The sequence below is a fragment of the Callorhinus ursinus genome, unplaced genomic scaffold (assembly GCF_003265705.2).
Source record: "Callorhinus ursinus isolate GAN/ISIS: 27379988/994484 unplaced genomic scaffold, GSC_fseal_2.0 scaffold55, whole genome shotgun sequence".
Lineage (NCBI taxonomy): Eukaryota > Metazoa > Chordata > Mammalia > Carnivora > Otariidae > Callorhinus > Callorhinus ursinus.
In genome coordinates this window covers 8375149-8393294 of record NW_027397117.1, presented here as the reverse complement: position 1 = coordinate 8393294, position 18146 = coordinate 8375149, and the positions used below count along the sequence as shown (strand labels likewise).

The following is an 18146-nucleotide window of genomic DNA, read 5'->3' as shown; positions in this document are numbered from 1 at the left end:
TCTCAGTTACACAAGCCCTGGCGTGCACTTGGCCTGAGTTACGAGAAGCAGACTTCCAGCCTGCTCTGCCTTCTCCTGCTACAGGGCTCCCACACGTGCTGGGCTTCCTTTGCCAGGACGCTGCGTCCTCTGCAGTTCTTCGTGAAGGCGGATCGTGTTCACTGATGTGAAGTCTTCCCTCTTGAAATGGGCAGAGGCTCTGTGGGACAGGGCACCGCCACAGGCCCATCTGTTTCTACCTACTTCACCTTTCCGGCCTTCTCCCTCTCTCAGGGCTCGAACACTCCACTCACAACACTGTACCACTCCCCGCTCCCTCCCTGTCCTTGGAGATTCCTGTGTTCTGCTTCTTCATCGCAGCACAGCTGAACGAGAGTCCTTGGACAAGGAGAGCTCACATCTTCTGTCAGCTCTGTGTGAAATTTGACATGTGCCAAGTCCTCAAGTCAGGTTAGCGATGGTGCTTTGAAACCATTTCATGTCCCGGGGGGCACATGGAGCCTGAAATTGCTCAGAATCCCAGACAAGCACAGAGCACAGAAAAACCCACAGACCTGGGGAGCAGGGTGGAGTCTGGTCCGGGTCTTTGTGAGCTTGCTCAGAGAAACTTCCTCTCCCTCGAGAGCGCCTATTTTCCTTCCTCTTCACTTCTGAAGACTCCAGACTCCTCCTACCGGGCTAGTTGTTGATTATGGGTGAGCCAGAGTGGTCCAGCCATTGTAAGAACTGATGGCCAGTGTAGTGCTATGTCCAGGGGCAAAGGGGATCGCGTTTTGCTTTTGGTTTTATGCAGACTCTTCCCTCCAAGCTCTTGCTCGCTCAGTAACAGATATTTCAGATAACAAATACCTCCCTGTTCCAGGAGCTGGAGGTACAGCAGCACCTGGACAAAATCCTTTCCTTTTTTTTAAAAAGATTTTATTTATTTATTTGACGGAGAGAGACAGAGCTAGAGAGGGATCACCAGCAGGGGGAGCGGGGGAGGGAGAGGCGGACTTCCTGCTGAGCAGTGAGCCCGAGGCGGGGCTCGATCCCAGGACCCTGGGATCACGACCCGAACTGAAGGCAGACGCTCAACGACTGAGCCAGCCAGGCGCCCCAAGACTTGTCATTTTGGCACTTTCTTCTAGTTGGCGAGACCATTCTTAAACAAGTATTTATAATCTAATGGCAGATAGTGATGAGACACAGAGTCTTGCCAGGCTAGAGGCTGATGACTGTGAGACTTCGGGAGAGTCGCACGCGGATGGCACCTTGGAAGAGACCCCGGTGCTCCTTGCAGGGTGGAGAGGGGCGGCCTGCGGGGACTTCTGTCCCCCCCCCCCCCCAGGACAGGATTCCTCTGGGCTGTTGCTAGAGAGGCCCCGCGGGGCTGGCCTGCCGGAGGCCATGCAGGGAGTGCTGCACCACTGTCCATTCTGGGAAGAGGGTTCTCAGACCGGAAGTCCAGCGTGGCAGGAATGAGGCCCGGCTCCAACCCCCACATGCCGGACAGCTCTGGCAGAGGGGCTTGAGCCCTCCCTGACCAGCTTCCTCATCTGTAAATACGGATGACGACACTAACCGGCGCGGTGGGGATACAGCAAGTTCATACCAAGGGCTTCAACCAGTGCCTGGCGCTCTGTAAATGCTGATTATAACCAAGTGCTGAGGGGGGAGGTGTGTAAGAGTGAGGCTGGCGGGTCAGTTCCGGGGGCTGCCTGCGCCGGGGCTGCTGCTCACTCGATGCCCGAAAGGAAGTTACATAGTAGAAATGAACATCATGACCCACGGCGATTATTTTTAAATTTTAGTTCCTTCTATTTAATTTAAAAACTGAGCTTGACCACTAAATTGATTACACAGCCAACTAATGGAAGGCAGCCTGCCGTTTCAAAAACCACCAACCTGGATAATATATGGGAGCCCTTATGGCAGAGATATTTCAGAGTCTGAACTCCACGATATTAGCGAGCAAGAATTCATGTTGCCATTTTGAGAAAGCTCCAATCTCTCTGGGTCCCCAAACGTGGGAGCCTGACATCTTGAAATCACATTGACCACACCTTCATTTTAAAGATGAAGTAGCTATTAATCTGAAAAAAAAAACAATTTAAAAGAATATGAAGGCAGGGGCGCCTGGGTGGCTCAGTTCGTTAAGCGTCTGCCTTCAGCTCAGGTCATGATCCCAGGGTCCTGGGATCGAGCCCCGCCTCGGGCTCCCTGCTCAGTGGGGAGTCTGCTTCTCCCTCTCCCTCTGCCTCTCCCTTACTCGTGCTCTCTCTCTCTCTCTCTCAAATAAATGAATAAAATCTTAAAAAAACAATACAGAGGCACACAGAAGGGGCTAGGGAGGATACTTCCAGTGAAAACCTTTGTGCCCTGAGGTTCTCTGTCAGGCATCATTCTCCTGCTCCTTCATCTCCAGCCCGGCTCTTCTATCACCTCCTGAATCTGGACGACTTCTTTCCCAAAGACACCTGACTCTCCCCGTCCTCTGTCCCTGTCCTTCAGCCAAATCCCGCTGTCTCCCCTGCACCATGTCCATGACCGTGTGACTGGTCCACATGCCTCATCCGTGTACAGGCGGGGTAATCCACCCCCTTGGCATGGGGGTCCCCGCGCCAACACACGTGAACGCTGCAGCGGTCTACCTGGCATGGGACCCCTTCCTTTCCCTCTGGCCCAGGGCACCCGTTCCAGGCTCGGCCTGGCAGCTTTCCTGCCCCAGCTCTGCCCAGGGGCCACCCGCGGGCACACTGACGAGCGGAATCAAGGTCACACTTAGGGCAGCAGGGACCCCATGGCTTTCTCTAGCACCTTGAGCTCAACCTGATCAGTCCTAACGTTTTCTTTTTACACATTTTACTATCCTGAAAAGAGAAGTCATACCATTTATCAACGTGTAACTTAAAAATAGAAGACTAATTGAATATAAATAAAAGGAAAGCAACATGTCACGAACTCGGGTGCGTATTAAGTAAAGGTCTGGGCATGACTATCCTGGAAGTGACGACAGTGGTCTTAGGTCTTGTGCCTGCAAGTGGATGTCTGTGCTCAGAGAGTGACAAGCAAACTTCAGATGGGACGCCCGACTCCCGCGGCAGGGCTGCTGGAGGTGGGATTTTTGCTCAATCTCCCAACAAAACAAAGTACACTCTTCCCTCAGTTTAGTTGCATTCCTAGAACAGTGTGTTTCTAAAAAATATTTGTGCAAAATAGAGTTAGGTTCCAGGCTCAAAGGATTCTAAGCATGTCTCATCCCCACATGAAGGATGGACCAGACACCGGAAGGCTTGTGAAATGGGACAGGTCTTTGCCCTGGCCTGTGGTTGGCCTCCGCATGTGAGGAGAGGCCCCCTGTTATTGCGGTAACCAGAAACATCCCCTAAACAAAGTGTCCCCTAGGGGTGGTGTCACCCTGTTGACAACCAGGGCCCTGGCATATTGACCCCATGCATTCTGCCCCAGACTGAAATCTCCCCGATGCCTCAGCTTTTGGCTTTTTGACAGGTGTACTTCCTGTCCCCATCCCTCTTCCTGTGTGCGTCCCCACCCCCACGTACATCCCTCCCCCCCCAGGGCACAGAATATCAGGAGAGCAAGAAAAGGGAGTAACTGATCTTTTCTTTTTTTTTTTTAAAGATTTTTTTAAAATTTATTTATTAGACAGCGAGAGGGAACACAAGCAGGGAGAGTGGCAGGCAGAGGGAAAAGCAGGCTTCCTGCTGAGCAGGGCGCCCGATGCGGGGCTCGATCCCAGGACTCTGGGATCATGACCTGAGCAGAAGGCAGACGCCTAACGACTGAGCCACCCAGGCGCCCCGGGAGTAGCTGATCTTAACCCACATTGATGTGATGTACATTTTTGCTATATCCAGATAGAAAAACAAGCCTGTAGCTCTAAGGTGTAAGAAATGAGCCCATAGGGGCGTTTGGGTGGCTCAGTTGGTTAAGCAGTTGCCTTGGGCTCAAGGTCATGATCTCGGGGTCCTGGGATTGAGTCCTGAGTTGGGCTCCCTGTTCAGCAAGGAGTCTGCTTGTCTCTCTCTCCCTCTGCCCCTCCTCACCCCCCCCGACTTGTGCTCTTTCTCTCTCTCTCAAATAAAATCTTTAAAAACGACAACAAAAAGAAATTTGCCCATAAAGTTGCTGTTGCAACAGAAACATGCTGTACATTGGACTGTGGGGGAGGGAGTTGGATGATTCGTGGGGTAGAAGTAGTATGAACAGGAAACATGTCAGAAATACACAGTGGAAAACCAAGAATTTGGCTAGAACTGCACAATGCCTGGAGAATGTAGGATATGCAACTCTTAGTGGTAATGATGTTAGAAATTTTGGCCTGGGTTGGACTCTGAAAAAAAGATGTCAAAAATCTAAGCAAGGCAGGCAAAGCAAAGAAAATCTTTGAGGTGGTCTGCCCAGAATTGGAACGTATTGGCAACCAATGGATGAACCGAGATGCGTGTGTGGGGGTGTGTGTGGTTTTTAGATGGGGACCCTCCAGAGTACATCTTTGTGTATCTTAAGCCCCAACGCTGAGCCTGCCACATGCATACTTTATTTATTTATTATTACTTTTTTAAAGATTTTATTTATTTGACAGACGGCGAGAGCAGGAACACAAGCAGGAGGAGTGGGAGAGGGAGAAGCAGGCTTCCCGCCGAGCAGGGAGCCTGACGCGGGGCCCCATCCCAGGACCCAGGGATCATGACCTGAGCTGGAGGCAGACGCTTAACGACTGAGCCACCCAGGCGCCCCACGCATACTTTATTTGATTGGGCATATCGCCCTGGTAGCAGTTCTAGTGACCAGGTCATGGACAGATAGTAGCCTATAAGGAGGCAGGAGAACATAACAGGTGGGAGGTTGGGTTTAGGATTTGTTGCCTAATTAGGATTGTCTGGGTTCCAATTCTGGCACTGCCACCTTACTCTTGGGTAGCCTTGGGCAAATCTCATTTGTACTCTGCCTCCATTTCCTCATCTGTAAAAAATAATGATTAACAATAGTATTTATTTTCTAGGGTTCCAGAGAGGATTCAGTGAATTGAAATATGTGGAGCCTGAAGATGATAAATGTTCGCTGTAATTGTGGAGACCTGGAGTCAGCCTGCTTACCTTATACCCTGTCCCTGCAGGGAATATGGCGATTGTGCAGGACAGCTTTTGGGGGGTGCGGGGGGGAGTCAGTTGGTGGAGACAGGACCAGAGCTGAGCCCATAAGCCCTGCCTATTGTCCTTGTCACACCCTTACTACTTTGATCCCTGGAAATGTTAAAGGTTAACAGTCCAGTTCCACAGAGATCTCCTTGTCCAGATGACACTCTGTGACAGATGACATTTCTCGTGACTTCTCTGATTGGATGGAGATGTGGAGGTCGCCCATCTGGAGTCCTGAGTCCCTACTGATAAAGCAGGTTGTCTGGATTGGGGTAGAGGAGCGATAGTGGGCTGCAGGGCACCGTCTGCTGGTTATGTATTGAGTTCTCGTCCTGCAAGTTCTGCCCCAAAGCACATGACACCTGACAGGAGCCGAGAGCATTTGGGACTTGCCACCCCCGTGGCAGAGTCCCCAGCTGGTACGGTGGCATGCGTACTAACATGGGATCCCAGTGCAAGAGTATCCCAGAGACCAGTGGGACTTTATCTCTCACCTCTAGTGGTAATGAATTTTACTACCCACACTGGATATGAATTTGCTTAGAATATTAAGTACATGCATGACTCATGTACCTAATACACATAAAAAGAGAAACACGGAATCTGGCAGTTTAAAATGCCTTGACAGTGTGATGACATCATGGTGTCCATTAGCTAATATCTCAAGCCACATAAGTGGTTTAGGGTGAGATTCATCGCTCAGAATTTGTTAATCTCTCTTTCAAATTGTGCTTATTAATTGGGCATTATTTTCTGGATGACTTCTTGTCAGATCTAATGAAGGCATCATTGTATTGAGCTCCTAAAGGAACTTCAGAAGCCCTCCCAGTAGTAGAAGGAGTTCACTCCGCCATCATCTGTCATTTGCTTGTACTTAAGTATTATTTTCAATCAGTGATTTATTTGAAGGAGTGTTTTTTAACCCATTTGTCCATGTTGTCGGTGTTACTTTTAAACCAGTTGACGAAAGTCATGACTGCCCTTAATAGTGTCCATATACACTGCAGTACTTCTTGATCAGCTGAAAGTGGGTCAAGTGTGAGGGCCCTTCCCTCAAGGCAGCCTGCAGGAGTGTGCACCCCACACGTGACACATGTCCATCCAAAGGACAGCCCCAGGGAGGGTGATGATGTCAACTTGTATACTTAATCTGGGTGGAGGCTCATTTCAGTCTAATTTTTATACTGTTTTTACACCCTTATGAATTGACTGGTTCCAACCCTTCATCTGAGTTGTGTGTACCCCACTCTGGAGAGTACTGCCCTAGACTGTGTTGGGACCTCTCAGTAGCAAACCTGAAAAATCCTGAGCCTTACCTCACCGGCAGAGGGAGATGGGCATTTGAATGGAGCGCTTCCCTTAAAGAAGGCTGATTCACTCGCTGGAGCTGGGAGGGTGGAGTCTGGATCCCAGCTGGATCCCAAGGTATGTCCAGGGCTGAAAGGTTCAGGCATGAATCTCTGGCAAAGTGTTAGGCAACTACAAAACAGGACAAAATTGGCAAAACCAACCATTTCAGGGCTCTGGAAGTTGACCAAAGTAGCAAGTAGACAAAAAGTTGAGGAGCATCTATTTATGGAAAAACTGAACTTTTGGAAAGAGCAGTGGGAGTCTTGCCTGGAGCTGTTTCCATTTCCTCCTCCATCCCCAGCTTATAATGCTACCAGGCTGAAGGTGTCTTTGAAAACTAGCAGTTTCATTGTTATACTTGCTTTGGAGGGGAGGGAGAAAAACCCATGCTCAATGGCATTGTCAGTAAAAGTAACAAACTCAGTAGAAAATGATAGTTGAAAGCCCACAGCTTTGGTAGCCTGAGGTTGCAGACCCACTTGCAGGTGGCCGACCAGTGGGCTATATAGAAATGTACCAGGGAAATCCCAGAAAACAGAGAACCAGAGAGGGCTGATCAAGCTTTCCACACATCCCAGGGTGAATGGGAGGTTGTGTGCATGCACAGGGGAGACCCAAGAAGGCTCAAGCTCTGTGGTGGAAAGTAAAAGCTGGGAGAGACTTGAAAATAGATCACATTTTTTTTTAAAAGATTTTATTTATTTATTTGACAGCACAAGTAAGCAGAGAGGCAGGCAGAGAGAGAGAGGGAGAAGCAGGCTCCCCACTGAGTGGGGAGCCCGATGCAGGGCTCGATCCCAGGACCCCGGGATCATGACCTGAGTCGAAGGCAGACGCTTAACCAACTGAGCCACCCAGGCGCCCCGAAAATAGACCACATTTTGAATAGGCTCCCCCACTTGGCAAAGGGGGAGAGCCCAACTGGTTCAGGTGTTTGAGCAGAATCTCTAACCAGTCATTACGTGACCACTCTACTAAGCAGACTCCGGGACAATTTCTAAGCAGATTTTATTCTACAAAAAATGAAAATATAAATTACAAAGCTGAGTAGAGATAATTATGAGTGTGTACCACTGGGGAGGCGGATTCCAAAGATTGAGTCAAGGCAACTTACTAAAAATAAAACAATAACAACAAACTTGAGAGGAAAAAATCAGAATCCACAGTTGCTATAATATGTTATGTAAAATGTCTGGTGTTCGGGGTGCCTGGGTGGCTCAGTCGGTTAAGCATCTGCCTTTGGCTCAGGTCATGATCTGAAGGTCCTGGTCAGTGGGGAGCCTGCTTCTCCCTCTGCCCCTTCCCCTGCTCATTCTCTCTCTCATATAAATAAGTAAAAGCTTTAAAAAAATGGTGTTCAACAAAAAATGGAAACCAAAATGAAAAATATAGTAGCATTTACAACCACTTAAGTATACTCAGGTATGAATCTAAAAAAGCATATATAGAGCTGATGAAAGAAACCAAAGCCAAATAGATGGAGAGGCATACCGTGCTCATGACCGAAAGACTCATAGTAGAGATGTCAATGGTTGCCAAATTGATTTAAAGATTTAATGCAATCTCTATCAAAATGCCAACAAGGACTTGTTTGGTAGACATAGGCTTATTTTAAAATTTATTAGAAAAGGCATAGGCTCTAGAATATTCTTTTTAAAAGAGATTTATTTATTTTAGAGAGAGAGCGGGTGCGCATGTGTTAGTGAGGGGAGGGGCAGAGGCAAAGGGAGAGGGAGAATCTCAAGCAGACTCCCTCCCTCCGAGTATGGAGCCGGAGGTGGGACATGATCTCAGGACCCTGAGATCTTGACTGGAACTGAACCCAAGAGTCAGATGCTCAACCAAGTGCCACGGAGGCAGCCATAAAAAATCTTAAGGTAGAATAAAAGGCGTAGAATCACTGTGCCCAACATTAAGGTTTACTAGATAACTACGGAAACAGCATAAGTCCTGGTGAGAGGACAGAAGCAGAAGAGAGAGCCCAGAAATAGACCCACACAAGTCTGCCCATTGGATTTTTTTTTTTTTTTTTTTACAAAGGTGCAAGAAACAATTCAGTGAAGGAAGGATAGGCCTTTCAACAAACGGTGCTGGAACAACTGGACTTTCATAGGAAAAAAAAATGAACCTTGGCCTAAGTCCCACATGTCATGCAAAAATTAACTCAAAATCCTTAGACATGACCCCACAAACATAATCCGTAAAAGGGAAAATGGACAAATCAAACCTCATCATAATGTAAAACTCTCAGTGCATCAAAGACACCATTAAAAGGATGCAAAGACAAGCTACAGATTTGGAGAAAATATTTGCAAACCACATACCCAACAAAGAACTACGACTGAGAATATGTAAGAACTTTCAAAACTCAACAGTAAAAAAAACTCAACAGCAATTCAGTTAGAAAATGAGCAGAAGATATGAACAGACATTTCCCTGAAGAGATTTCAAATAAGCAGAAAGATGGTTAACATCTTTAGCCATTTGGGAGATGCAAATTAAAACCACAACAAGATATCATTACACACCTATCTGAATTGTGAATGAATGCATGAATAAAGAGCAAAGAGAAACTGAATTACTCATATATTGCAGGTGGGAATGTACAGTTGTACACCCACTCTGGAAAACCAGAATTTTTTATGAAGCTAAGCATACAACTACCATACAACCCAGAAATTGTACTTTTGGGCATTTATCCCAGAGAAATAAATATATGTTTACACAAAAACCTGTACATGAATGTTCATGGCAGCTTTATTCATAATAACCCCAAACTAGAAAAGACCTCAGATGTTCTTCAATGGGCAAATGGTTAAACAAATTGTGTGTCTCGCTCTGGGCTGCTATAACAAATGACCATAGACTGGGTGGCTTATAAACAACAGAAACTTATTTCTCACAGTTCTAAAGATGGAAAATCCAAGATCCAGCCTCCATCAGATTTGATGTCTGGTGAGGGCCTGCTTCCTAGTTCATGGACAGTCATCTTGCTGTGTCCTCACATGACAGTTGGGGCAAAGAAACTCCCTGGAGTCTCTTTTATAAGGGCACTAATCCCATTCTTGAGGGTTCTGCCCTCATGACCAAATCACTTCCCAAGGGCCCTACCTCTAAATACCATCATAGGGGGATTAGGTTTCAACGTGAATTTCGAGGCAACACAAAAATCCAGTCTGTGGCCTTGTGGTACATTCATATCACAAAATCCTACTCAGGAATGAAAAGGAATGAACGATCAAGACAAGGAACAACTGGAATAAATTTCAAGGGCCTTACGCCAAGTAAAAGAAGCCAGTCTTAAAGGGTCACATCCTATATGATTCCTCTAATATAACTTTGTTGAAATGACATAGAAAACATTTCTTAATAGTTTCCAGGAGTGAAAGACGGGGGTGGGGTGGGTGTGGGCGTGTCTATAAAAAGAACAACAGGAGGGATCCTTCTGATGGAACTGTTCTGGATTTTCACCTTCAATGTCAATATCCTGCTGGTGATATTATACTATCGTTCGACAAGATATTACCACTGGGAAAAACTGGACAAAGGGCCCATGACATCTCTCTGTATTATTTCTTAAAACTGCGTATGAATCTACAATTATCTGAAAGTAAAAATATTGATTAAAAAAAATCTGAGAAAAGACATCAGTCTCCACACTATGGAGGGAGGTACATTTCACAGATTAACTTCAGCATGTTACTAAAAACAATAGCAACTCTCAGGGGGGAAATTCAGAATCCCAAGTTGCTACAGTATATTATCCAAAATGTCCCGTTCTCAACCAAAAAGTATGAGGTGTGTATGCAAACACAACAAAATCCATATTTGGTGAAAAACCAGTCAGCAGAAGCTGTCTCTAAGTGAACCCAGATGTTGGATTTAACAGACAAAGGCTTCAAAGCAGCTATTCTTAACACACTCAGAATTAAAGGAAATTATAATTGAAGAATTGAAGCAAAAATATAATTACAACTAAAAAACAGGGAGTCTCAACAAAAGCAATGAAAAATATAACAAAGAACCAAGTGAAAATTCTAGAGTTGAAAACTGCAATAACTTCGATGAAATATTTACTATACATGGTCTTAACAGCAGATTTGAGATGGTAGAAGATTCAGTGAACTTGAACATAGATCATAAAAACTACCCAATCCTGAGCGCTAGAGAGGGAGGAAAAAAAATAACAAAAAACGATTGGATTGAAGAAAAATGAACAGAGCCTCGAGACCTGGGGACAACATAACCATACCAACATAGAGAAATGATAGTCACAGAAGAAGAAAAGAGAAAAGGACAGGAAAAATATTTGAAGAAATAATGCCCCAAACCTTTCAAATTTGATAAATATTAATGTATAGATCCAAGAAACTCAATGAATCCAAGTCAGAATAAATAGAAAGCAATCCCCACCTAAATACATCATGGTCAAGCTTGAAAAACAAAGAGCAGGGCGCCTGGGTGGCTCAGTTGTTAAGCGTCTGCCTTCGGCTCAGGTCAGGATCCCAGGGTCCTGGGATCGAGCCCCGCATCAGGCTCCCTGCTCCGCGGGAAGCCTGCTTCTCCCTCTCCCACTCCCCCTGCTTGTGTTCCTGCTCTCGCTGTGTCTCTCTCTGTCAAATAAATAAAATCTTTTTTTAAAAAAATGGGTGAAACAATGCAATTAACAAAATAATGCAATTAACAACCCATCTCTCAGCCTCTGTGGAGGAAGACAGTGGGTGTGGCATATTCAAAGTGCTAGAAGAAAAACTGCCAGCCAAGACTTCTATAAGCAGAAAGATTACCCCTCAGATATGAAGCGGAAAGGCATTCCCAGGTAAACAACGCCTGAGAGAATTCATTGCTAGCAGATTTGCTTTATAAGAAATACAAAAGGAAGTTCTTTAGGCTGAAAGAAAATGACAACTTAAGTCAACATCGAAGAAATGAAGAGCACCAGAAATGGTAAATAAGTGGGTAAAGATAAAAAGACTGTAAAAAAGTATATGTTTTTCTTAATTCCTTTGAATGACATATGATTATTCAAAACACTAATTATAACACTGTATTTTGAGGTTTAAAAACAGGCTCAAGGGACGCCTGGGTGCCTCAGTCTGTTAAGCATCTGCCTTGGGCTCAGATCATGAACCCAGAGTCCTGGGATCGAGCCCAAGTGGGGCTTCCTGCTCAGCGGGAGTCTGCTTCTCTCTGTCCCCCCACTCGTGCTCTCCTTCCCTCTCTAATAAAATCTTTTAAGAAAAAAAGAAACATTAAAAAAAATAAAAATGTGGGGCTTGAACTTACAAGCCCAACATCAAGAGTCACATGTCCGAGACCCCTGGGTGGCTCAGTTGGTTAAGCATTGCCTTCTACTCGGGTCATGATCCCAGGGTCCTGGGATCGAGTCCCACATCGGGCTCCCTGCTCAGCGGGGAGCCTGCCTCTCTCCCTCTAGCCTTCCGCTACCCCCAGCTTATGCTCACTCGCTCTCAAATAAATAAAATCTTTAAAAAAAGGAAAAACGAGTCACATGCACTACTGACTGAGCCAGAGCCGTCTGGTTTATAACATATATGGATGTGATACATAGGACAATAATAGATCAAAGGAGGGGAGAATGGAACTATCCTCAAAAAGCTGCCATGTTTTACCAGAATGAAGTCAGCTTTTTTTTTTTTTTTAGATTTTATTTGACAGAAAATGAGAGCAGGAACACAAGCAGGGGGAGTGGGAGAGGGAGAAGCAGGCTTCCCGCTGAGCAGGGAGCCCAATGCGGGGCTCGATGCCAGGATTCTGGGATCATGACCTGAGCCGAAGGCAGATGCCCAATGACCGAGCCACCCAGGCGCCCCCAGAATGAAGTCAGCTTTAACCCAAAGTAGAGTGTGATGAGTTAAGATATATATGGCAATCCCTAGAACAACCATTAAGAAAATTAACTCCAAAAACATCATTGAAACTTCAAGAGAGGAGTTAAAATGGTACAGCAAAAATATTTTTTAACACAAAAGGAGGCAGTAAAGAAGGAACAGCGTCACACGCACAGCAGAATGGCATGTGTAAACCCATTAGATGTGAATGAATCAGACACTGTAACTGGAAAGCAAAGATTGTCAGACTGCATACAATAAGCAAGATCCAACCATAGGCTGTCAAGAAGAGGCACGTTTCAGATTCAAAGCCACAAAATAAAAGAGTGAGAAAAAGATGGCATACTACTCAGCTATCAAAAAAATTGAAATCTTGGGGCGCCTGGGTGGCTCAGTCGTTAAGCTTCTGCCTTCGGCTCAGATGATCCCAGGGTCCTGGGATTGAGCCCCACGCAGGCTGGCTCCCCACTCCGTGGGAAGCCTGCTTCTCCCTCTCCCACTTGCCCTGCTTGTGTTCCCTCTTTGGCTGTGCCTCTTTATCAAATAAATAAAATCTTAAAAAAAAGTTTTAAATTAAAAAAAATTGAAATCTTGCCATTTGCAATGACATGGATGGAAGTAGAGGGTGTTAAGCTAAGCGAAATAAGTCAATCAGAGAAAGACAATTACCATATGATCTTGCTGATGTGTGGAATTTAAGAGACAAATCAGAGGATCATAGGGAAAGAGGAAAAAATAAAACAAGACAAAATCAAAGAGGGAGACAAACCATAAGAGACTGTTGTTAACTGTAGGAAACAAACGGGGGGTTGCTGGAGGGAAGGTTGGTGGGGGGATGGGATAACTGGGTGATGGGCATTAAGGAGGGCACGTGATGTAATGAGCACTGGGTGTTATAGGCAACTGATGAATCACTGACCTCTACCTCTGAAACCAATATTACATTATATGTTAATTGAATTTAAATAAAAATAAATTATTAAAAAAAGAATGGGAAAAAGATATATCAAACAAACAGCAACCAAAAGAGAGCTGGAATGGTTAGCTTAGTATCAGACAGAATAGACCTTTACATTTTTTAAAAAAGATTTTATTTATTTATTTGACAGAGAGAGACAGGGAGAGAGGGAACACAAGCAGGGGGAGTGGGAGAGGGAGAAGCAGGCTTCCTGTGGAGCAGGGAGCCCAGTGTGGGGCTCGATCCCAGGACCCTGGGATCATGACCTGAGCCGAAGGCAGACGCCCAATGACTGAGCCACCAGGCGCCCACAGAATAGACCTTAAGACAAAAAAATACTACTAGAGACAAAGAAGGACATTTCAAAATAATGAGAAGATGAGTATATTAGGAATGTAACATATATATTTAAACGTATACACAAGTAACAACAGAGCACTAAAATACATGCAACAAAACCTGACAGAATTGTAAGGAGAAACAATTCAACAGTTACAACTGGAGATCTCCATACCACACTCTCAAAAATTGATAGAATAACTAGACACGAAATCAAGAGAATGTGGAATAACTGAATAACACTATCAACCAAGCTAACTCCAACCAATCCCAGCAGATTACACATCTTTTTCAAGTGCACTTGGAACGTTGTCAAGATGTCAGGCGAGAAGACCGAAATCATTCAAGGTGTGTTTGATGACGGAATGGAATTAAATATGGAAATAAATTCAGCAAATCCCCAAGTATTTGGAAGGTAAAAACAACACCCTTCTAAAAATAATGTATGAATCGAAGGAAAATACAACCTATAGAAATGTGTGGACTGGGGCTAGAAGTGTTTCGAGGGTGTTTAGAGTTTGCGAAGGTACATAAGGGAACAGCTTTAGAACAGCTGATAGAATGTTCTAGGGGCGCCTGTTTGGCTCATTCGGTTGTGTCTGACTCTTGATCTCAGCTCAGGTCTTGATTTCAGGGTGGTGAGTTCAAGCCCCGTGCTGGGCTCCGTGCTGAGTGTGGAGCCTACTTTAAAAAAAAAAAGTTCTAAAACTGGATTGTCGTGATGGTTGCACATCCTTATAAATTTGCTAAAAATATCATTGAATTGCACACTTGCAGTGCATGAATTTTATGTGTGTAAACGATACCCAGATAAAGCTGTCTATTGAGTATTGGAGGAGGGGAGAGTGGTTGATTGCAAAAAGCCACTCAGCTAGGATGACCAGCTTGTCCCGGTTTCCTAGGGACTTTTCCGGTTTCAATCCTGAAAGTCCTGCATCCTGAGACACATCCGCGGTCTCAGGGGAACCAGAAAGGTGGTTCCCATAGGCACAGGGGAATTTCTAGTGTGGGCACTGAGGTAGTTTATGCATGAGTCCCCTCATTTGTCAAAACCCATACACAGCTTTGCTGCGTGCAGATTTTTAAAAAATCGACCAAGATGTCATGAGACCCCAGAAGGGAATGCTGGCACTATGACAAGTTAATCTGTCTTACATATGACATAGCCTCAATGAAGGCAGTGGAGAGAAGAGGAACTGATCTAAGTAACTTTGGAAAGCTATGTTTTGACGAGATACTCTAAAGACAAAGAAGGACCGTATGTAAATACTGTCCTCTAGTTGGTAAATTGTTCCTCATGGAGTACAGGTGGGCAATTCTGAAATGACTTTATATGTGTACCAGGACTGAGCAAATGCGTAATAGATGGTAGATGGTGGGGACCAGGTTACAAATAAGCAAGGGTTGGAGTCAGATTTCCTTTGACATATGCAGATGGGTGCAGAAAGAATCACCGATGTGCGTATACATACGGCTTACAATACATACATACATTTCCAGACGCTGTCCGCCGAGAGGGCCTTGAAGCAGAAACACGCCGGTAGCAAGAAGCATACCTAGTACCCAGATCTCTGGTTCTAAATACCATTCTCCAATAAAAGAAACCAAGGCTCCTTGGGAAAGTGGCTGATTCTAGGACTGGGGCAGGGAATATAAGATAAGTTTGCAGCATCTTGTGTCGGAAGGTAAGAAAGTGTTTAAAATGGGGGGGGAGGGAGGGGAGGGAGAGGGGGAAGGGGGGAGGGGGAGGGGAGGAGGGGGGAAGGGGGAACCAAAGCAGAGCAACAGAAATAATGACCATGTTGAGCTGTGACCCGTGAGTCCATATTGATGCAAAGAAATGGTTGAAATGAAAAAAAATTAAATTAAAAAAATAAATCATTGAAATGAAGAAAGGGAGGAGAAGGGGCAAATCTTCATGCAGAAGAATTACAAATAATACGTGTAGATGCCCCCCTGCTCCCTTCTGGAAGGTGGAGCTTGAATATGGTCTGGGCTGAGTGATCCACTTCCAAAGAATAGAGAAAAGGGAAAATAATAACGGTACGTACACTGGAGAAATCTGGCAGATGCAATCTTAACCGAGTGATGAAGGTTACTATCACCATCAATGTCCTGTTGACATTGTGCGCCCCTAAAACAATGCATTGAGAAGGATACTTCACCCTGTGGTATTCTTCCCCCAAACCTATATAACCTAATTATGAGAAAACATCAGAAAAACCCAAATTGACAGACATGCTACAGAACACTTGGCCAGTATTCTTCAAATGTGTCCAGGTCATAAAAATTATGGAAAGATTGAGAAACCGTCACAGATCGGTAGAGACTAAGGGGACATGAAGATTAAATGTTATGGGTGCCCTGGGTTGTGTCCTGAAACAGGAAAAGGATATTAGTGGACAAACTGGTGAAACTGGAAGAAACTCTGTAGTCTCGTTAAGGGCATATGACATATGTTTTGACAGCATAGCTATGTTAGATGTTAATATTAGAAAAAGCTGAGTGCAGGATCTATGGGAATTTCACTGTCTTTGCAATTTTTCTGTAAAACTAAAATTACTGCAAAGCAAAAAAAAAAAATGTTTTTTTGTTGTTGTTGTTTAAAGAATGAGAAACATGTCTATGTAATGATATGGAGAAAGCTCCAAGACGTAAGTGAACATATCAAAGTGCAGAATTTTAGGTGTAGTTTGCTCTCATTTGGTTGTAAATGCTGAGACCGTTTCTGGAAAATTCCCCAACACTGGTAAGAGAGTTGCATCAAGGGAGGGTAATTGAGTGGGCTGGGGCCAGAAGTGGGAGGGAGACTTTTTGCTCTGGAACTTTCCTACTTTTCCAATTTTGGACCATGTGCAAAAAAAGTAAATTAAAAAATGTACATAAAATTGCCTTTGGTCAAAGGTACATATATAAATTCCTTAAATTATCCAGGATTAGGAAAAAAAAAAACCCTTAAAAAAAATTTGAGCGCCCAGAAGAAGCAGCTGACTTGACCGTAGGAGCCAGGATAAATTGCTCTGCGCACTAAAGCCTGTGAGCAGGGCCACCCTGAGAAGCTGTGGGCCTGAGGCTGGTAGGGAGCAGGTTTATGCCTCAAGGATAGACACCACAATCCTCTGTTCCGTTTCTCTGCCCCTCATTCTTGCGGGCTGTTTTCCTCCTTACCAGGTTTGCTTGCATTCACTTACTGCCCCTACCCTGCTTTGCTTTTCTACATAACACACATTCCCTAAGGCAGATAGTGCATTATATATTGACTTGCTCTGGGTGGATTCTGCTGCATAACAAACCATCCCAAACTCACGAGGTAACAACCATTTCATGAGGCTCGTGGATTCTGTGGGTCGGGAATTTGGACAAGGCACAGCGAGGATGAATTGTCTCTGCTCCATGAGGCCTGGGGGTCTCCGTCGGGGGCGATGCCAACGACCGGGGGCTAGAATCACTTGCCTGCCTCCCGCATCGGGATGGTTGGAAGAAGATACCACTGGAGACTGTGAGTGGAATGCCCCCATGGGGACTTTCCAGCTGGTCTGAGCCTCTTAGAGCATTTACACGTGTGTCCTAGAGAGGCGTGAACCCCCACTCTCTACTGGCTGAGGTTCAAGGGGAAGGGGCGTCGGCCTCTCCCTGGGGAGGAGCACCAAGGAATGTCGCCCGGTTTTAAAACCACCACACTTGCTTATTTTCTGCTTCCTTTCTGTGAGGATGGGGACTTTCTCAGTTCTGTTTTCCGCTGCAGCCCTCGAAGGCACACGAAGAGACGTTGGTTGGATGCTGTATGGTGATCATGTTAAGAAAGTGTCCCTTTATTCCCAGTTGTAAAAGTTTCTATTCAGAAAACTTCTCACACGGCAAGAGCATCTTCTCAAATGTCTGGAGACAACCAGAGGGCCCACCCGCCTCACCTCGTCCGAATTCACAGCCCCGGGGGCTTCCCAGCACCATGTCCTGCCGGCACCTACAAGCTGTTTGAGGTCCCCTCGCATTGTGGTGTCCAGCAAATGAGGGCCCCCCCTGGGTTTGCAGTGCCCCTGGCTCTTCCCAACCCCACCGGCGGTCCATGCCCAACCCCGGAGCACAAGTTCCTAGGACCCCACAAGTTGAAGGAGCTCAGAGACCTTCGGAGCTGAGGATGTCCCCGCGTAGGAGGACTCACCTCAACCCTCACTGAATCCGGGTCCTTCTGGCTCAGACCCTGAGCTTCTCCACACATGCAGGTGCTTGCTCTAACCAGAACAAGAATTTGTCACGTTGAGGACACGCAGGCCTTCCCGGATGATCACACATCACTCCACTCTGGCAATGCCTCTCCGCCATTGTGCGCCATCTTGTTGGGGTGGCAAAGCCAAGTCGCTTGCCCTCCTGCTATAGCAACTAGGGCCACCTATGATGGTCCCTCCACTGGACTCTTTCTCTCCCCTCCCCCAGCTTCCAGGGGCCATACTTGTGACCTGTGGAGCTGGTCAGTGTGTCTTTTGTGGGACCATACATCTCAAG

At 45.7% G+C, this 18146-nt stretch overlaps 1 long non-coding RNA gene across 2 annotated transcripts; it reads left to right on the top strand.

The window, feature by feature from the left end:
• The first annotated feature begins 210 nt into the window (after window positions 1-210).
• LOC141371082 (uncharacterized) lies at window positions 211-15321 on the top strand. 2 transcript variants are annotated; one of them, XR_012375713.1, is made up of 3 exons: window positions 211-450; window positions 5009-6569; window positions 15144-15321. It is a non-coding gene; the product is annotated as an uncharacterized lncRNA (long non-coding RNA). The 2 variants fall into 2 exon arrangements; XR_012375714.1 differs by lacking the exon at window positions 15144-15321 and adding an exon at window positions 8535-9613.
• Window positions 15322-18146: the final 2825 nt, after the last annotated feature.